Here is a 22,557-nt window from a genome sequence, read left to right on the forward strand (position 1 = left end):
TTATCTGCTGCAAATGAATAATGGCTCAGGGCTCAGTTCTGACAGCCTCCTGACAAGGCTCGGCTAAATTAGGGAGGAGCTGGACTGGGGGAGAATTTTAAAGCTCTTGCAAGCTCTTCATCTTCGGCCTAATATGATCTACTATAGGCAGCTAAGATGTTTTCTTTGAGTTGGGAAATGTAGTTGGACACCCATCAATAAAATAAAAATTTGATCACCTCCTTGTTTCTACACCCCTTAATCCATTTTAATCTGCACTGAGGATACGGGACTCTTTGTAGATCTTTGTGGAATTACAGACTGTAGTCTTGTATCTGTTTTTACACATACTTTATTAATATCCTCCTCCTTTCAGTCTGTTTACCTATGGTTAGGACACCACAAGACCACAACTGAGCAGATATTGTATTATTTGGGTGGTGGATCAGATACAGCAGTGGTGCTGGAGTTCTTAAACACCTCAGTGTCACTGCTAAACTGGGAGTAATTGTGAGCAGCATCCTGTAACCACTAATGAAGGACTAAAAGGTGACCTCTACGAGGTAGATTAGTTGGCATATTTTTCACACTATAAGGCGCACTATCAATGAACATCTATTTTCATTTAATAAGGCAGATTTTTAATTAAAGAAAACTGTAATAATTTAAAAGAACGCTGGATGTTAATCTACACAGAATTCTCTCCTGAAACCTGTTTATTTGAGTAAAGTGCATTTATTTATTTAGAGTAAACTTAGATTTCTGAATTTCACCAGCACTAAGGCTGTAGCATTAGCATTAGCGGCTAACCTCTAGCGCCAGCAGTGCTAGTCGGGGTTAGGAACAGGGTAAAGGATGATAACACGCACTTCTGAACAGGGAAAGAGCTAACACGGTTAGCAGATAATGCTAATGCTGTTCCAGCAGAGCTAGCTGGGGTTAGGAGCAGGCTACCAGCCGATGACTTCGTTTTTGCATGCTTTTGTGTTTCTACTTGGGTCTCAACTTCCCATATTAAACACTCCGACCATGAAAAATTCCACCCATCTGTTTTCTGTGAGTCAGGTTAATTTTGGTTGTACTATTTTGATTGAGAACCTCAGACAGTTTACATCAGGATTTGCCAGCAGACTTTGTCTGAGGGTGGAATCTGTACCTACTGTCCATGGCAAGTCAGCAGATAAGATCCGAACGTACATGACATTGCCAACAACAGCTTACTAAAAATACTATATAACTATAAAAATTACTATAAAAGTGACAAAGCCCTTATAAGATATATTCTGAAATGGACTTAAACTGGCAAACTGTGCAAAGAACTTTATGAACATGTTTTGTATAGCCTATAGACCTATTCTAATTTGTGTAAAAAAAAAGGTACAATATCTCCCCTTTAAGTGTTTTTTTTTTCACAATTAACGTTTATAGAGTTTTAAAGAGTTATTTTCATTAGCAGTGTTCGGTTACAAACTATTAGAGGACAAACAAATCTAAATAAAGCATAGTATCAAATTATAGGTACTCTCAGGACAGATTTAAATTCATTAAAGAGGATGAATCCAAGGTCTCTGAATGTATCTCTCTGTTAGATACTCTTAAAGGCACTCTTTGTACTGAGAAATGCTGAGGAAAAGCTGCATATGCCTAGCCTGTCTAGCCCCTCATTTTAAAACTATGTTCTACAGGATCAAGGTAGAGGTCAAATATCTCACCTGAGTGCAATAAGAGGAGGAAGGAGGCTGAGTGGAGGAGTGCACTGTACATCATCACTTCATCATTACAGAGGCAATGTGTGCGGACTTGATTATATCTAGAGTCTTAGTCTGGAGCCACCAGTTAAAGTTTCTTGGATGAAGATGGATATCGTTGACCTTGAACTGGTCAGAGCTGGCCATTTTTCTCTTTTTTTTCTTCATGCTATGTTCTCCCTGAGTATGAGACCAGTCCACAAACTCCAATAACCATTGGGCATCCAGCCAGCAGTGGGGAAGAAACTTGAACAGAGATTGAAACATTATATATTTATCCCATGTTTGCAATCAAAAATGACCCAACTATCGTTAAAGAACGCCTCAATTAGCGGCAAATTCCAGCCAATCACATAAATAACCTCTCCTCAACCTCTCAAGTACGCTCATTATAGTGAAGAGAAATACAGTGTTTGTTTAGTGATTAAATGACTTAAGTGCCGCAATTACAGCCAAAGCACAAAAGCACAGACATGTCAGGGTAAAAGATTTGAAGCTAAACGCCGCAGTCTAGCGCACGTCGGTACATCCAGTCTAGGAATTTACAGGTTTGAAGGCCTTTACACAAAGCAGCAGGACAAAACATCTTTACAAAACATTACATTAAATTCTTAGATCATATGGTATAATGCTTTTATGTGGTGAAATGCTGTTACTTTCCAAAAGGCCAGGTTTTCTTCTGCATTTCTGATCATTTTTAATAAACCTTAAAAACCAAATGAATAACTTCCATTAAAAGGGCCACTTCTTTTATGGATACAAGATGAGATGTTTGGGAATAGAGGCATGCTAGTTCGTATGGCATCTTGCAGCACATTTACCCTCCGATATTAAAGCTGAGTTAATAGGGGTATTCGAGATCAACCCATAAACGCTCGATTGACAATTTACCAAATTTGCCAAACTGGAAGGTCAATTGAAAGTATTACAATCTAGCATTGATGTCGCCAGACAGTCCTTGCTGTGTGTGGGCGAGCATTATTCTGCTGGAAATTCCAGTTGGAATTCCTTTCATAAGAGCCAACACTATCTGTGTCTCATATCACTACTAGGGGTGACTGGCTGTTGTATTAAAATAAAAAACTAACCACTGTCACATTCTAAACTAAACAGAACCTGAATTTGTCACTAAAGATGACCATACAGTTCCAGAATTTACTGTAGAAAGCCAGCTTTCTAAGTTAGGCGCACTTAAAATTTAATTTTCCCAAAAATCGCCAGTGCGCCTTATAATCCGGTGCACTTTATTTTACCAGTCAAGTTGTAAGGAGCAGTAAAGCCATTCTGCTGAAATGCAGCGTTATACAGGAGTTTTTTTTTTTTTTGCAGCACCGAGACAGGAGCAGTATTTGCATAAGCCACTAACCTCGCTAAGCACTAGCTCTTTCGCCATTCAGAGGTAAGTATTATTGGCCTGTAGCCTGCTGCTAACCCCAGCTATTACTGCTGTAGCAATATAATCATTAACCGCTAACCACACTAATTGATAGCTGCTAATGCTAATGCCTTATTGGAAATCTAATTTTACTGTAAATAAACGAAAGCACTTTACTCACCCAAATGAACAGTTTTTAGGAGAAAAATCTGTGTAGATTAATATCCAGCACTCGTTTCACTTCAAAAGAAAATGTTTTTTTTTTACGAATAACAGTTTTGTTTACTAAACTTAGCTTAGCTTTACAGGTCTCACCACCCAGCAGCAAGAACTGCTGAATTGGAAAGAAAACATGGCGACACCCCTGTTCCTTACTAGTGTCCCATAGTGCCTCTTATTACCTGGTGGGCCTTGTGTATGTTAATAGACCAGAAAATGTTAATGATGTGCGCCTTATAGTACATATCAGATATAGTACAGGGCACCTTATAGTGCATATCAGAAATATACCTAATCAGAAAACACCTGTAATCATTTTTATATCTGCCTGAGACATGGTAACTACATGCCAAGTTTTGCAGAGTTCCAGGATGTGTATCCCTTTTTTGTCAGTGAGTGTAATACAGCATCATTTTACATCACAGATCTCTAACCAAACCACAGAACCAAATATAACACTGGATAATAAGGATTGTATGTGTTCACTAGTATGAAAAAGAAAGATATAAAAGAATATCCAGCTACTTCAAATCAGATTTTATCATGTCTGCTGGGCTCTGCAGACACACAGTCTAACTCCAGTCTTTTGTTAGATGGTTCGCTGATTGCCTATTATGCAATGATGCAATCCGTCCACTTGCTGTGGGTAAATGCTGTTACCTCACAACCAGCCTGGAGTTCAAATCCAGAAATAAAAAGGATGAGTTTTGCTCTCCTTCACAAGTGAGCTGAATAAACCCGCTGGACTATAAAGCACATAGAAAGATTTATTATTAAAAAGCCTGTCTACTCACTCACCTGAATGAGCCCTTTTTCTTATATTACATAAAGAAATAAGCCCAGTCGCTGGAAATAAAAGCCAAACTTAAGTAGAAATGTGCATTAATATAGTATTTTCAAAAGTACTGAGACATCTACCCATTCATTGTTTCTTCTGAAATTTATAAAAATTTGTTTTTCCTGCTTTTGTTAGATTTACTGTTTCTCCTGTCCAGATAAAGATTTCGGAGCACTGTCCTGAAGATTTGATTGTATTCAGTGGTCATTAAAGTGTTAATAAGGTCAGAATGTTGTATGATCACTACCCAACATTATCCCCTACTCATCCCAAAGATATTAAATGGAGGACCATCATTACAGAGAACACATTTCCACTGCTCCCATCACAGATCAATGCTGGGATACTTTATGCTCCTGTAGCCCAATCAAGAGTATCTGCGAATTTATAGGTATGTGTTTGAGTAAAATGAACATTGTTGTTTTATTCTATAAACTACAGCCAACATTTCTCACAAATTCCAAATAAAAATAATGTAATTTAGACCATTTATTTGCAGAAAATGAGAAATGGCTGAAATAACAAAAAAGATGCAGAGCTTTCAGACCTCAAATAATGCAAAGAATACTTCATATTTATAAAGTTTTAGGAGTTCAGAAATCAATATTTGGTGGAACAACCCTGGTTTTTAATCACAGTTTTCATGCATCTTGGCATGTTCTTCTCCACCAGTCTTGCACACTGCTTTTGGATAACATTATGCCACTCCTGGTGCAAGAATTGAAGCAGTTTAGCTTGGTTTGGCGGGTGATCACGGAAACTCATAATTTTTATCCAGAGCTTTATGTCTACAGGGGCTGTATAAACTGTGTGCATGTGCATTTGCATGTCTTACAGTAACTTAAAGTAGCATAGTGTCTTCATTTAAAATGGTTATTTACAAACTTAAGGAATTAGTCCTAGACTAAATTTTCCCTCCATTGGAAATTCTACATACAAAATACTGTGAAGACCAATACTTGGCTTAATCCTTGGGAAACTGCACATCATTCTGTATATTTTTATATTTTTAAATGGGGACTACAGCAGTCTTTGGTTGGGTATAGTATGTTTTTTTCCCAAAGATACACATGCATTGATCAATTTAGAAATTGAGTATTTTTGAGATTTACGTATTTTCTAGATAGCTAAAGACTTTGGAGATTGGCACAACTGATTTGATAATCATTTGTCAGCATTTAATGGTGAATCCAGTCAAAATGTCATCATCAATATGCATCAAAATGTGATAGTAAATCTGTTTAACCTGCATCCCTACATATAATCATGAGAATGGCAGTTAAAAGCTGATTTGAATACACCAATTATTCTATTTTGACAGTTCTCCTTTATTTCTGCCAGAACGGTATTTCCCTATAGTGCCTGGCCTCATGCCTATGACCAAAAGATGCAAATAAACATGATTATTCCTCATGACTTCCTCATACAACTGTTGTTAAACTGTATAAGGAAGCTATTGCTTGCAGTAACCTGTGGAAGAATATGGAAATACCCTAGTGTTTTTCGACTCTATTATTATTATTATTATTATTATTATTATTATTATTATTATTATTATTATAAAGAAAAAAAAGTTTAATAATTTTTGTGTCCCACAATTTTTGAGATAAGACCACAATTTCTTTGCCAGATCGTCAGAACTGAACCCATTTTGGTAGCTTGTGCTTTTTGGAGTGATAAATCTGTATGTGTTATGTTTGTTTGTTTTTAACAGTGGATGATTTTTGGCTTTAAACAGGAGCACCATTGCAATCGTTTAAATTTTGCAGCATTATTCATGCAGTTTTCCAAGTTCACGCACTTCCCATTTCTAATTTTTATTAGCTAATATTTTTTTTGTGCATGTATAAACTGAATCTAACTGAACGTTAGATTTAAATGTACAGGGCATGTAAACATGTATAATTGTGCATACATTGGTCTCCAATGTATATTTAGCATGGCTATGCTAGCATCTGCTGTACCTAGCATCAGAGCGTCAGTATTGTAAGCATAGTATAGTATAGTGTGAAAAATACGGTTACAGTTATAAGGTATGATTTTGGTTGGATGTTTAACATTCAGTATAGTGTTGAATGCAATTTTAGAAGAGGTAAAAATGTATCTATTTATTATTAAATTAAGTTTTCTTCACCCCATAGCTTTTGCATTGCTAACCCTTCCACACTCTCCATTTGTATGAATTGCTATGCTAGTGGTTTCTCGCTATCTACTGGGATTTGAAGGCAAAACACAACGTGGGTGGTCACATAAACAATTTTAATGGACAGATGAAGGAATGACAGTGACACCAGATTATATTTAGCATGTCTGGAAGTGTTTTTATTGTTCAAATTGCGGGGAAGGCTTAACTACTTGAGGGTATGGGATGAAAAAAAGTCACAGGACTAGCCGTGAAATGCTAGTCATTTAAATACACCCAAATCACCTCAGTTTAGCAGTTCTCCTTTAGCATTTCCCTCATGACTTTTTATTTCCCTATGACTTCAGGCCACATGTCTGTAATGAGACACACACAAGTGGGTTAATATTTGACTTCCTCTTAAAATAGTAGCTAACTGTCACTAACTGACTGAGGTGGCTAATGGCTACTGTAGGCTTTGCCAGCTGTTAGCTACAACGTTAGCAACACTAGAGTGCTAAATAGGCAAATGTGCTGTGGAAGAACTGCATTTTTGTTCTTTTTTTGGCAGTCAGGGTAATACGCTAGCTAAATACGCTAGCTGTTTACTCTATGGATGTTTACTGTACATTATAAATAGTACTGTCTACTTCACAGTGTGTTTTGGGCATAGCTTAGTTAGCAGCTTTAACAGAGTTTGAATGGACAGATAATATAATTAATAGGTTTCACCAAAATTACTCTATTATTATAAAAATGGGTTAAAAATGTGTAAAAAGTTTTTAATTTTTGTAAAAAGGTTCAAAATATTTTTGGGAGCTTTTTATTTCTTGCTTTGACGTTTCTGCAGGCTGTTTGTCCCTCTGCTGCTGCCATATCTCCATTAGACGAGTGAGAGCTCTGAGATGGGTGATGTGTAGCTGCTGCAGTTCCTCTCTAAAATATCTATTTTTTAATCTATATCTAGTTAAAAAAACATTGTTCTATAACTTTATAAAAATATCTAGTGCAATATTCATTATATAGTTTTAATAAGAAATGTTAACTTTATCGAGTTTTAGTGTAGACGCGTTATTTAACTCCTGCTTTCAATAGTAAAATGTGAATTAAGCTAATTTCTTCTTATTTTATTTTTCACAACCTCAGTGTGCTATACCTGCAGCCGTGCATTGCAATCATCTGTTTTAGAATAAACTGAGTGGAAAGCAGTACTGGTTTGAGACTCATTTACTGGCCAAACAGTGGTCGTTACACAGCCATAGGAAAACAAATTAGCCTAGCCTTCCTGATGGCTTTTTTGAGGTTCTGTTTGGTTAATAATCAATGATTACCATATTTTACGGACTGTTAGGCGCACCGTATTATAAGACGCACTATAAATAAATGAACGAAAACCGATTGAAACCGATTGCTTTGTATTTATTGCACTCATGCTGATAAACTAGACCATGGTTCCATTAGTCTTGTACATTGTGAGGTGGAGCCTCCTTAGATTGGATTGGATTCCATCAACAAACCTTGCACACCCATGACCCTGTAACTAGTTCATTTATAGTCTTTCCTTTTTGAAGACATTCTGACACAGTTGGCAATATGTAACAGTTTGGCTCTTGGTCCATGTCTTTCAGAACCTTGCATTTATGCAACCTTAAGAACTGACTGTTCACTTGCTGCATAAAATATGTATTTCTCCCTACATGTTAGTTATGGCTGACTTGTTATATTTTCTTATAATTGACATTGATAGACATGCTGGAATATTTGCTATATTGTGTTTAAATTGTGCTACAGCTTTGCAAATTCAACAAGCATTAGGACTGAGCCCGTGTGCATGCTGCAGTGCTTAACTGGCTAAAAATGGCCACTGGGGTGTACTGGTTCCCTTGTCATTCCAATCCAAAATGCTTATATATCTGGGAGGCCTAAAGTGTCCTATACATTACATTGCTTGAGGGTAGGTGATTACAGAACATTGTTTAGTCTTAGACACAGTCGTATATAGTACCTTTAAGAGACTAATCTAAACAATAACCAGTTTAGTTGCACTATTATGATCAACCCTGAAACTGAAGCAGTAGTAAATTAGTGTCAGACAGTAGAGGAATAGCGATTGTGTTGCAGAAAGGAGGAGACCTACTGGAAAGACGTTGACTCATTGCTAAAAAGCCTGCCTCAATAAAAACACAATATGCAGCTTTCATCTGACTTACCAATATTACAGCGCTTTCCAAATAGAATAAACAGAATGAATAAACAGCTCCACTTTTGTGTGTACAATTCTTTAAAAAGGGGATTATTCACCAGAGTTTGCACAGTGGCCCAGCATGACAAGAAGCCTTTTACATTACTAATGGCTGAACAGCTGAACATTTGTAAACACACAGAGACACACACACATACAAAGTCACGTTGGCTTCATAGGCGTAGTAATCCCATCTCACGTTCAAAAAACAAAACAGTCGCCTGTTGAGATTAGAGGAAAGCAGCAAAGAAGAAGCAACAGTCATCAAGCATGCAGTAGATCATTACAGTTCAGTGCAGGTTCACATAAATAAATGGTGGAAGATTTGTAACAATCGTTTTCAATCTGTTCAACCAAAGAACTAGCTTGAGAATGTTTCTATACAGTCTATGCAGTTCAGTGCATAAAGTGCAAGGGCACAAGCCTATGCTGAACACCCATAATCTCACATCCCTTAGATGGCACTTCATCTACAAACTTCATTTAACAATAGCTGATAGAAGCACCTGGGCAAGAGATTACTTTGTGAAGCCTTTGTCAAGACCTATAGCACCAAGTAACATTCACAAATACCATAAATACAAACTTTACCTCGCAAAACAGAAGACTTGTACAGAATTAAGTAAGTCCAGAAGTGCCATCAACTTTTGTTGGGATCTGAGGCATCTGGAATCGACAATAACACAGTGGAAACACAGTGCATTGTTGTTTGGACTGACAATGAAAAGTCCAAAAGCCATGGCCTATCATAGTGTTTCGGTGTTTTAATACACTTCTATGTTGCACTGAGATATATTGGTACATCCAATATATTTATTTAGCAAGACAATGCCAAACCACATGCTGCATACATTGCAAAACCATGGCTGGTCCGCACATTCTGAATTGGGTACTGGACTGTCCCCAAAATGTAATGTTTAAAGCAGCCATACTTGTGTCTAAAGTCACCCTACGCCCAATGGCATCCAGTAGGTAGAGGAATATAAAGCTCTGGAGTGTTGAACTCTGAATTTCTCTTTATTTTAATTCTTCTAGAGTTAGTTTAAAAGGCATTTTGTCAGTAGCTGACCCTACAAATGGTTAAATGCTATAAAAATATGATGGCAATGTTCCGAAATCTAGTGTACTGCCTTTTCTAAAGAGTAGAGCAAGTAAAAAACACAATCCCTGTTGTTACCCTTCATTTCCAAAGCAACATTGGGGTATTTGATATCTACAGGCTTGGGCATTTTGGGTTGTTTTTTCAAATAGGGATTAAGCCTTGTTCTGGACCAGGTTTAATCCATGCCTAGCAAACTGGCCCATAGTGTATATTCTGTATAAGCTGGCCCAGAAGTCACCCAGATATTAATATTCCCCAATAAACTGTTCAAACTTTCTGAAAAAAAAAAATTCTTAAATGCATCGCAAAGAACACCATCAACAATCTGAACAAGTAAACAGTGCAGACCTCAGCCAGGACTCTGCAATTTCTCTGTAATTGGACCGCAAAATGAGGACTGGAGTGATGTTGCAAAATCCCAACATTAATTGCAATAATGAGCACAATAAGACGCACTTCAAAGAATAACAATAGTCACAGCTGACGTTTGTGCCTGCTGATGTTGGCCAGGAACCCTTTGGAATGAAACCTTTTAGCCATGACCACTTGGACTTGGTGTTTTTTTGTGGGTGTAAAGGTTCTCGGAGTGGAGTGCAAGAGCACCGTGATTAATTTGAGGAAAATAAATGGTTTTCTTTCCAACTGAACGCAATTCAAAATCTGGGCCAGCTGCTGCTATTTCCACAATCCACCTACACCCCGCAAGCCCACACATACCAGTAGAGGAACCAGGCAAATCTGAGACACTTGTGAAGACCTGTTCTAGCGAAAAACAGAGAGGTTATATTTCGCTTGGGTTAGAGCACAGATTTGCAAAAGAACTTTCAGTGGATCGCTGGTACTTCTGGTCACTAGTTCTTTCACAAAATTCCCCCCAGAGACCCTGTGTACAGCTTACTTTAAATTAATTTATAGTCAGTAGAGTTCTTTAGTTCAAAGAACTGTGGAAAAAAAACTCTTAAGGTGCTTTGAGAAACAAACCTTCAAGAATGCTTAAAGTGCTTAAAGGAACCTTTTTAAAGGAACGTTTCTCTTTGAAAAAAAAAAAAAAATTCTTGAAGGTTCCTCAAAGCACCTTACGGGATTCCTCCACAGTTTCAAATTGAAAAACCTCTAAAAGTTCCTCAAGAAACTTTTCATTTTAACAATGAGGGGGTCCTGATAAGTGGCTGGACCAACTGGCTCAGCTGCAATAAATTGGGAATAAAAAAAAAAAGAAAATTGAAGGAAAAAGAACCAGGACCCTATTTTACCGATGTATAGCACACTGGTTACTGATCTAGGGGTGTGTCCTGTGTCTTTAGTATGGTGTGTCTCTTGTTTATTGATTATGTAAAAAGCTTAATGTTTATGTAAAAGCTGGGTTTGCAACACTGACTGACATTAGTTTCACTTTCAAATCACGGAAACAGCACACCTAAACCTCAATCTATCCTTTATATCTGACAATATTTGATTAACTTTACAGATCCTTACTCACTTTAAGTTTATTTAACTGAACTGAGTTTTATATTTATATCTATTTTTTTTATTAAGTTGGCTTTGGAAAAGCCAACTTATTGTTCTTCGTTTTCTTCTTATTAAGTTGGCTTTGGAAAAGCCAACTTATTGTTCTTCGTTTTCTTCTTATTATTATTATTCTTACGCCTTTTTTTCTGTACGCTACTCCTCCTAGAGCTTTTATCGTAGAATCACGAAACTTTCACGGATCGTAGGACCTATAGTGAATTACGTTGCTTGTGCTTTTTGGAGCGATTTATCGTACGGTTTTCGTAAAAACTTCGTAAACGTACGCATTTTTTCCCCATAGGAATGAATGGGGGAGAATTTTGAACGTCCGTGACGGTCACAATTTTTGAGATACAAACACCAAATTCGGCGAGCTTATAGATCTTATCGAGATCTTTAAATTAATAGGAGGTTGCGAAGCGATACGACGTACGGTTTTCGTACAATTGTCGTACGAAGTTTTCCCATAGAAATGAATGGGGGGCCCAGAGTTCCATCTCACACACGAGCAGCTCTGCGCACGGAACCCCTTCTCTCCCCTGCTCCTCCAGTACTGTGAGTGTATGGAGGAGCTGCTGTATGGAGCAGCTATCAGTCAAAAGTTTGGACACCCCAGCCAGGGCTTTGCAACCACCTATTACCTGTTTAGCAACCACTCTCTCTTTCTCACTCTCTCTCTACTTCTCTCACTCTCTCTTTCTCACTCTCTCTCTACTTTTCACTCTCTCTTTTGCTCTCTACTTCTCTGTTTCTCACTCTCTCTTTTGCTCTCTACTTATCTACTTCTCACTCTCTCTTTTGCTCTCTACTTCTCTACTTCTCACTCTCTCTTTTGCTCTCTGCTTCTCTATTTCTCACTTTCTCTTTTGCTCTCTACTTCTCACACTCTCTTTTGCTCTCTACTTCTCTATTTCTCACTCTCTTTTGCTTTCTACTTCTCTATTTCTCACTCTCTCTTTTGCTCTCTACTTCTCGCTCTCTCTTTTGCTCTCTACTTCTCACTCTCTCTTTTGCTCTCTACTTTTCTATTTCTCACTCTCTCTTTCTCACTCTCTCTCTACGTCTCTATTTCTCACTCTCTCTTTTGCTCTCTACTTCTCTATTTCTCACTCTCTTTTGCTCTCTACTTTTCTATTTCTCACTCTTTCTTTCTCACTCTCTCTCTACGTCTCTATTTCTCACACTCTCTTTCTCACTCTCTCTACTTCTCTATTTCTCACTCTCTCTTTTGCTCTCTACTTCTCTATTTCTCACTCTCTCTACATCTCTATTTCTCACTCTCTCTTTTGCTCTCTACTTCTCTATTTCTCACTCTCTTTTGCTCTCTACTTATCTCTTTCTCACGCTCTGTCTCTATATCTTTTTCTCTCTACTTCTCTATTTCTCACTCTCTCTTTTGCTCTTTACATTTCTTTATTTCTCTCTCTTTCTCTCTTTCTCACTCTCTCTCTACTTCTCTATTTCTCACTCTCTTTTGCTCTCTACTTCTCTATTTCTCACTCTCTTTCTCACTCTACTTCTGAATTTCTCACTCTCTTTCTCACTCTCTCTCTACGTCTCTATTTCTCACTCTCTCTTTTACTCTCTACTTCTCTATTTCTCACTCTTTCTTTCTCTCTTTCTCACTCTCTCTCTCTCTACGTCTCAATTTCTCTTTCTCGCTACTTTTCTATTTCTCTATTCTCTCTTACTCTTTCTTTATTTCTCGCTCTTCTCTACTTCTCTTTCACTCTACTTTTCTATGTCTTGCTTTCTCTTTCTATCTATCTCTCTACTACTTCCTCTTTCTTTCTCTACTTCTTTATTTCTCGATGTCCCTTTTTCTCTAATTCTCTTTTTCTCGCTCAATATTTCTCTCAACTTGTCACTCTTTTTCTCACATTCTCGCGTGTTCTTTCTCTTTTTCTCGCAATTTTCTCACTACTTCTTTATTTCTTGCTCTCCCTTTTTCTGTACTTCTACATTTAACACTCTCTCTTTTTCTCTACTTCAACCATTTTAGAAATGATAGCAACAAACTAGCAACCAGTTATCAACACCTTAGCAACCACCTGGTAAACATTAGCAACTGCCTAGCAACCACTTTAGAAATGATCACAACCGCTCAGCAACCATCTGGAATATGTTAGCAACTGCCTAGCAACCAGTTAGCAACACCTTAGCAACCACCTGGAAAATGTTAGCAACTGCCTAGAAACCACTTAGCAACCACTTTAGAAATGATCACAACTGCCTAGCAACCACTTAGCAACCATGTGGAATACGTTAGCAACTGCCTAGCAACCAGTTAGCAACACCTTAGCAACCACCTGGAAAACGTTAGCAACTGCCTAGCAACTGCTTAGCAACCACTTTAGAAAAATTAGCAACTGCCTAGCAACCAGTTAGGTACACCTTAGCAACCACCTGGAAAACATTAGCAAGTGCCTAGCAACCACTTAGCAACCATGTGGAATACGTTAGCAACTGCCTAGTAACCATTTAGCAACCACCTCGGATACCATAGCAACACCTTAGCAACCGCCTAGCAACCACCTAGCAACACCTTAGCAACCACCCCGGATACCATAGCAACACCTTAGCAACCATCTAGCAACACCTTAGCAACCACCTAGCAACCACCTAGCAACACCTTAGCAACCACCTAGCAACACCTTAGCAACCAACCCAGATACCATAGCAACCGCCTAGCAACACCTTAGCAAGCACCCCGGATACCATAGCAACACTTTAGCAACCACCTAGCAACACCTTAGCAACCACCTAGCAACCACCTAGCAACACCTTAGCAACCACCCCGGATACCATAGCAACCGCTTAGCAACCGCCTAGCAACACCCTAGCAACCACCTAGCAACACCTTGGCAACCACCCTGGATACCATAGCAACACCTTAGCAACCATCTAGCAACACCTTAGCAACCACCTAGCAACACCTTAGCAACCACCCCAGATACCATAGCAACACCTTAGCAACCACCTAGCAACACCTTAGGAACCACCCCAGACACCATAGCAACACCTTAGCAACCGCCTAGCAACACCTTAGCAACCACCTTGCAACCACCTAGCAGCACCTTAGCAACCACCCCGGATACCATAGCAATACCTTAGCAACCGCCTAGCAACACCTTAGCAACCACCCTGGATACCATAGCAACACCTTAGCAACCGCCTAGCAACACGTTAGCAACCACCTAGCAACCACCCGGATACCATAGCAACACCTTAGCAACCACCACAGATACCATAGCAACACCTTAGCAACCACCTAGCAACACCTTAGCAACCACCTAGCAACACCTTAGCAACCACCTAGCAACACCTTAGCAACCGCCTAGCAACACCTTAGCAACCACCCCAGATACCATAGCAACACCTTAGCAACCACCTAGCAACACCTTAGCAACCACCTACCAACACCTTAGCAACCCCCCCGGATACCATAGCAACACCTTAGCAACCACCTAGCAACATCTTAGCAACCACCCCGGATACCATAACAACACCTTAGCAACCGCCTAGCAACCACCTAACAACACCTTAGCAACCACCCAGGATACCATAACAACACCTTAGCAACCACCTAGAAACACCTTAGCAACCACCCCGGATACCATAGCAACACCTTAGCAACCACCCCAGATACCATAGCAACACCCTAGCAACCACCTAGCAACACCTTAGCAACCACCCCAGATACCATAGCAACACCTTAGCAACCGCATAGCAACACCTTAGCAACCACCTAGCAACCACCTAGCAACACCTTAGCAACCACCCTGGATACCATAGCAACCGCCTAGCAACCGCCTAGCAACACCCTAGCAACCACCTAGCAACACCTTGGCAACACCCCGGATACCATAGCAACACCTTAGCAACCACCTAGCAACCACCTAGCAACACCTTACCAACCACCCTGGATACCATAGCAACACCTTAGCAACCACCTAGCAACACCTTAGCAACCAACCCGGATACCATATCAACACCTTAGCAAACACTTGGAAACCATGTGGAATATGTTAGCAACTGCATAGCAACCAGTTAGCAACCACTTAGCAACCACCTGGAAAATATTAGAAACTGCCTAGCAACCACTTAACAACCATGTGGAATACATTAGCAATTGCCTAGCAACCAGTTAGCAACAGCTTAGCAACCACCTGGAATATGTAAGAATCTGCTTAGCAATCAATTAGCAAACACTAAGCAACGATGTGGAATACATTAGCAACTGCCTAGTAACTACCTAGCAACCACTTAGCAACACTTTAATTTATATAGGTATATATAAAGTAAAGTGTTTATATTACTTTATAAGACAATTATTAGCTTTTCACCATGTTAGCCAAAACTTTTTGGACTTTAACATTTAGCTGAAAGTCAACAGCAAAGCAACCACTCTTCACACGCTTTAGACAGAAATATCTTAGCAACCATTTTAACTTTTTCAACGTTATTAACGTACTTTTCCAAGCCAACTTAAAGTTCGTTATCGAACTTTCCTTTTCTAGTTATTATTAAGTTGGCTTTGGAAAAGCCAACTTATTGTTCTTCGTTTTCTTCTTATTATTATTATTATTATTCTTACGCCTTTTTTTCTGTACGCTACTCCTCCTAGAGCTTTTATCGTAGAATCACGAAACTTTCACGGATCGTAGGACCTATAGTGAATTACGTTGCTTGTGCTTTTTGGAGCGATTTATCGTACGGTTTTCGTAAAAACTTCGTAAACGTACGCATTTTTTCCCCATAGGAATGAATGGGGGAGAATTTTGAACGTCCGTGACGGTCACAATTTTTGAGATACGGAGACCAAATTCGGCGAGCTAATAGATCTTATCAAGATCTTTAAATTAATAGTAGGTTGCGAAGCGATACGACGTACGGTTTTCGTACAATTGTCGTACGAAGTTTTCCCATAGAAATGAATGGGGGGCCCAGAGTTCCATCTCACACACGAGCAGCTCTGCGCACGGAACCCCTTCTCTCCCCTGCTCCTCCAGTACTGTGAGTGTATGGAGGAGCTGCTGTATGGAGCAGCTATCAGTCAAAAGTTTGGACACCCCGGGCACCCCAGCCAGCGCTTTGCAACCACCTATTAACTGCTTAGCAACCACTCTCTCTTTCTCACTCTCTCTCTACTTCTCTCACTCTCTCTTTCTCACTCTCTCTCTACTTCTCTCACTCTCTCTTTCTCACTCTCTCTCTACTTTTCACTCTATCTTTTGCTCTCTACTTCTCTGTTTCTCACTCTCTCTTTTGCTCTCTACTTATCTACTTCTCGCTCTCTCTTTTGCTCTCTACTTCTCACTCTCTCTTTTGCTCTCTACTTCTCTATTTCTCACTCTCTCTTTCTCACTCTCTCTCTATGTCTCTATTTCTCACTCTCTTTTGCTCTCTACTTCTCTATTTCTCACTCTCTTTTGCTCTCTACTTCTCTATTTCTCACTCTTTCTTTCTCACTCTCTCTCTACGTCTCTATTTCTCACACTCTCTTTCTCACTCTCTCTACTTCTCTATTTCTCACTCTCTTTTGCTCTCTACTTCTCTATTTCTCACTCTCTCTACGTCTCTATTTCTCACTCTCTCTTTTGCTCTCTACTTCTCTATTTCTCACTCTCTTTTGCTCTCTACTTATCTCTTTCTCACGCTCTATGTCTCTATATCTTTTTCTCTCTACTTCTCTATTTCTCACTCTCTCTTTTGCTCTTTACATTTCTTTATTTCTCACTCTCTCTTTCTCACTCTCTCTACTTCTCTATTTCTCACTCTCTTTTGCTCTCTACTTCTCTATTTCTCACTCTCTTTCTCACTCTACTTCTGAATTTCTCACTCTCTTTCTCACTCTCTCTCTACGTCTCTATTTCTCACTCTCTCTTTTACTCTCTACTTCTCTATTTCTCACTCTTTCTTTCTCTCTTTCTCACTCTCTCTCTCTACGTCTCAATTTCTCTTTCTCGCTACTTTTCTATTTCTCTATTCTCTCTTACTCTTTCTTTATTTCTCGCTCTTCTCTCTACTTCTCTTTCACTCTACTTTTCTATGTCTTGCTTTCTCTTTCTTTTTATGTCTGGAATATGTTAGCAACTGCCTAGCAACCAGTTAGCAACACCTTAGCAACCACCTGGAAAATGTTAGCAACTGCCTAGCAACCACTTAGCAACCATGTGGAATACGTTAGCAACTGCCTAGCAACCAGTTACCAACACCTTAGCAACCACCTGGAAAACGTTAACAACTGCCTAGCAACTGCTTAGCAACCACTTCAGAAATATTAGCAACTGCCTAGCAACCAGTTAGATACACCTTAGCAACCACCTGGAAAACATTAGCAAGTGCCTAGCAACCACTTAGCAACCATGTGGAATACGTTAGGAACTGCCTAGTAACCATTTAGCAACCACCTCGGATACCATAGCAACACCTTAGCAACCGCCTAGCAACCACCTAGCAACACCTTAGCAACCACCCAGGATAACATAGCAACACCTTAGCAACCACCTAGCAACCACCTAGCAACACCTTAGCAACCACCCCGGATACCATAGCAACACCTTAGCAACCATCTAGCAACACCTTAGCAACCACCTAGCAACCACCTAGCAACACCTTAGCAACCACCTAGCAACACCTTAGCAACCAACCCAGATACCATAGCAACCGCCTAGCAACACCTTAGCAACCACCCTGGATACCATAGCAACACCTTAGCAACCGCCTAGCAACACGTTAGCAACCACCTAGCAACCACCCGGATACCATAGCAACACCTTAGCAACCACCTGGCAACACCTTAGCAACCGCCTAGCAACACCTTAGCAACCGCCTAGCAACACCTTAGCAACCACCCCAGATACCATAGCAACACCTTAGCAACCACCTAGCAACACCTTAGCAACCACCTAGCAACACCTTAGCAACCACCCCGGATACCATAGCAACACCTTAGCAACCACCTAGCAACATCTTAGCAACCACCCCGGATGCCATAACAACACCTTAGCAACCGCCTAGCAACCACCTAGCAACACCTTAGCAACCACCCAGGATACCATAACAACACCTTAGCAACCACCTAGCAACACCTTAGCAACCACCCCGGATACCATAGCAACACCTTAGCAACCATCTAGCAACACCTTAGCAACCACCCCAGATACCATAGCAACACCCTAGCAACCACCTAGCAACACCTTAGCAACCACCCCAGATACCATAGCAACACCTTAGCAACCGCATAGCAACACCTTAGCAACCACCTAGCAACCACCTAGCAACACCTTAGCAACCACCCCGGATACCATAGCAACCGCCTAGCAACCGCCTAGCAACACCCTAGCAACCACCTAGCAACACCTTGGCAACACCCCGGATACCATAGCAACACCTTAGCAACCACCTAGCAACCACCTAGCAACACCTTACCAACCACCCTGGATACCATAGCAACACCTTAGCAACCACCTAGCAACACCTTAGCAACCAACCCGGATACCGTATCAACACCTTAGCAACCACTTGGAAACCATGTGGAATATGTTAGCAACTGCATAGCAACCAGTTAGCAACCACTTAGCAACCACCTGGAAAATATTAGAAACTGCCTAGCAACCACTTAACAACCATGTGGAATACATTAGCAATTGCCTAGCAACCAGTTAGCAACAGCTTAGCAACCACCTGGAATATGTAAGAATCTGCTTAGCAACCAATTAGCAAACACTAAGCAACGATGTGGAATACATTAGCAACTGCCTAGTAACTACCTAGCAACCACTTAGCAACACTTTACTTTATATAGGTATATATAAAGTAAAGTGTTTATATTACTTTATAAGACAATTATTAGCTTTTCACCATGTTAGCCAAAACTTTTTAGACTTTAACATTTAGCTGAAAGTCAACAGCAAAGCAACCACTCTTCACACGCTTTAGACAGAAATATCTTAGCAACCATTTTAACTTTTTCAACGTTATTAACGTACTTTTCCAAGCCAACTTAAAGTTCGTTATCGAACTTTCCTTTTCTAGTTATTCTTACGCCTTTTTTTCTGTACGCTACTCCTCCTAGAGCTTTTATCGTAGAATCACGAAACTTTCACGGATCGTAGGACCTATAGTGAATTACGTTGCTTGTGCTTTTTGGAGCGATTTATCGTACGGTTTTCGTAAAAACTTCGTAAACGTACGCATTTTTTCCCCATAGGAATGAATGGGGGAGAATTTTGAACGTCCGTGACGGTCACAATTTTTGAGATACAAACACCAAATTCGGCGAGCTTATAGATCTTATCGAGATCTTTAAATTAATAGGAGGTTGCGAAGCGATACGACGTACGGTTTTCGTACAATTGTCGTACGAAGTTTTCCCATAGAAATGAATGGGGGGCCCAGAGTTCCATCTCACACACGAGCAGCTCTGCGCACGGAACCCCTTCTCTCCCCTGCTCCTCCAGTACTGTGAGTGTATGGAGGAGCTGCTGTATGGAGCAGCTATCAGTCAAAAGTTTGGACACCCCAGCCAGGGCTTTGCAACCACCTATTACCTGTTTAGCAACCACTCTCTCTTTCTCACTCTCTCTCTACTTCTCTCACTCTCTCTCTACTTTTCACTCTCTCTTTTGCTCTCTACTTCTCTGTTTCTCACTCTCTCTTTTGCTCTCTACTTATCTACTTCTCACTCTCTCTTTTGCTCTCTGCTTCTCTATTTCTCACTTTCTCTTTTGCTCTCTACTTCTCACACTCTCTTTTGCTCTCTACTTCTCTATTTCTCACTCTCTTTTGCTTTCTACTTCTCTATTTCTCACTCTCTCTTTTGCTCTCTACTTCTCGCTCTCTCTTTTGCTCTCTACTTCTCACTCTCTCTTTTGCTCTCTACTTTTCTATTTCTCACTCTCTCTTTCTCACTCTCTCTCTACGTCTCTATTTCTCACTCTCTCTTTTGCTCTCTACTTCTCTATTTCTCACTCTCTTTTGCTCTCTACTTCTCTATTTCTCACTCTTTCTTTCTCACTCTCTCTTTACGTCTCTATTTCTCACACTCTCTTTCTCACTCTCTCTACTTCTCTATTTCTCACTCTCTCTTTTGCTCTCTACTTCTCTATTTCTCACTCTCTCTCTACGTCTCTATTTCTCACTCTCTCTTTTGCTCTCTACTTCTCTATTTCTCACTCTCTTTTGCTCTCTACTTCTCTATTTCTCACTCTCTCTTTTGCTCTCTACTTCTCGCTCTCTCTTTTGCTCTCTACTTCTCGCTCTCTCTTTTGCTCTCTACTTCTCACTCTCTCTTTTGCTCTCTACTTTTCTATTTCTCACGCTCTGTCTCTATATCTTTTTCTCTCTACTTCTCTATTTCTCACTCTCTCTTTTGCTCTTTACATTTCTTTATTTCTCACTCTCTCTTTCTCTCTTTCTCACTCTCTCTCTACTTCTCTATTTCTCACTCTCTTTTGCTCTCTACTCCTCTATTTCTCACTCTCTTTCTCACTCTACTTCTGAATTTCTCACTCTCTTTCTCACTCTCTCTCTACGTCTCTATTTCTCACTCTCTCTTTTACTCTCTACTTCTCTATTTCTCACTCTTTCTTTCTCTCTTTCTCACTCTCTCTCTCTACGTCTCAATTTCTCTTTCTCGCTACTTTTCTATTTCTCTATTCTCTCTTACTCTTTCTTTATTTCTCGCTCTTCTCTACTTCTCTTTCACTCTACTTTTCTGTCTTGCTTTCTCTTTCTATCTATCTCTCTACTACTTCCTTTCTTTCTCTACTTCTTTATTTCTCGATGTCCCTTTTTCTCTAATTCTCTTTTTCTCGCTCAATATTTCTCTCAACTTGTCACTCTTTTTCTCACATTCTCGCGTGTTCTTTCTCTTTTTCTCGCAATTTTCTCCCTACTTCTTTATTTCTTGCTCTCCCTTTTTCTGTACTTCTACATTTAACACTCTCTCTTTTTCTCTACTTCAACCATTTTAGAAATGATAGCAACAAACTAGCAACCAGTTATCAACACCTTAGCAACCACCTGGTAAACATTAGCAACTGCCTAGCAACCACTTTAGAAATGATCACAACCGCTCAGCAACCATCTGGAATATGTTAGCAACTGCCTAGCAACCAGTTAGCAACACCTTAGCAACCACCTGGAAAATGTTAGCAACTGCCTAGAAACCACTTAGCAACCACTTTAGAAATGATCACAACTGCCTAGCAACCACTTAGCAACCATGTGGAATACGTTAGCAACTGCCTAGCAACCAGTTAGCAACACCTTAGCAACCACCTGGAAAACGTTAGCAACTGCCTAGCAACTGCTTAGCAACCACTTTAGAAAAATTAGCAACTGCCTAGCAACCAGTTAGGTACACCTTAGCAACCACCTGGAAAACATTAGCAAGTGCCTAGCAACCACTTAGCAACCATGTGGAATACGTTAGCAACTGCCTAGTAACCATTTAGCAACCACCTCGGATACCATAGCAACACCTTAGCAACCGCCTAGCAACCACCTAGCAACACCTTAGCAACCACCCAGGATACCATAGCAACACCTTAGCAACCATCTAGCAACACCTTAGCAACCACCTAGCAACCACCTAGCAACACCTTAGCAACCACCTAGCAACACCTTAGCAACCAACCCAGATACCATAACAACCGCCTAGCAACACCTTAGCAAGCACCCCGGATACCATAGCAACACTTTAGCAACCACCTAGCAACACCTTAGCAACCACCTAGCAACACCTTAGCAACCACCCCGGATAACCACTTAGCAACACCTTAGCAACCACCCCAGATACCATAGCAACACCTTAGCAACCACCTAGCAACACCTTAGGAACCACCCCAGACACCATAGCAACACCTTAGCAACCGCCTAGCAACACCTTAGCAACCACCTTGCAACCACCTAGCAGCACCTAAGCAACCAACCCGGATACCATAGCAATACCTTAGCAACCGCCTAGCAACACCTTAGCAACCACCCTGGATACCATAGCAACACCTTAGCAACCGCCTAGCAACACGTTAGCAACCACCTAGCAACCACCCGGATACCATAGCAACACCTTAGCAACCACCACAGATACCATAGCAACACCTTAGCAACCACCTAGCAACACCTTAGCAACCACCTAGCAACACCTTAGCAACCGCCTAGCAACACCTTAGCAACCACCCCAGATACCATAGCAACACCTTAGCAACCACCTAGCAGCACCTTAGCAACCACCTAGCAACACCTTAGCAACCACCCCGGATACCATAGCAACACCTTAGCAACCACCTAGCAACATCTTAGCAACCACCCCGGATACCATAACAACACCTTAGCAACCGCCTAGCAACCACCTAGCAACACCTTAGCAACCACCCAGGATACCATAACAACACCTTAGCAACCACCTAGCAACA

The 22,557-nt window shown here is 40.3% G+C and overlaps 1 protein-coding gene and 1 long non-coding RNA gene across 3 annotated transcripts in view; one reads left to right on the forward strand and one right to left on the reverse strand.

Moving 5' to 3' along the window:
* Positions 1 to 22,557, forward strand: part of neurl1aa (neuralized E3 ubiquitin protein ligase 1Aa) — a 145,458-nt gene that overhangs the window by 10,826 nt on the left and 112,075 nt on the right. The gene's annotated exons all lie outside the window — the stretch shown is intronic.
* Positions 13,328 to 21,911, reverse strand: LOC125785831 (uncharacterized). 2 transcript variants are annotated; one of them, XR_007428178.1, is made up of 3 exons: positions 21,810 to 21,911; positions 17,743 to 17,817; positions 13,328 to 13,745 (listed from the first exon to the last, which is right to left on the reverse strand). It is a non-coding gene; the product is annotated as an uncharacterized LOC125785831 (long non-coding RNA). The 2 variants fall into 2 exon arrangements; XR_007428177.1 differs by having other exon boundaries at positions 13,328 to 13,756; positions 17,732 to 17,817; positions 21,810 to 21,910.

This window comes from Astyanax mexicanus, chromosome 21 (assembly GCF_023375975.1).
Source record: "Astyanax mexicanus isolate ESR-SI-001 chromosome 21, AstMex3_surface, whole genome shotgun sequence".
Lineage (NCBI taxonomy): Eukaryota > Metazoa > Chordata > Actinopteri > Characiformes > Acestrorhamphidae > Astyanax > Astyanax mexicanus.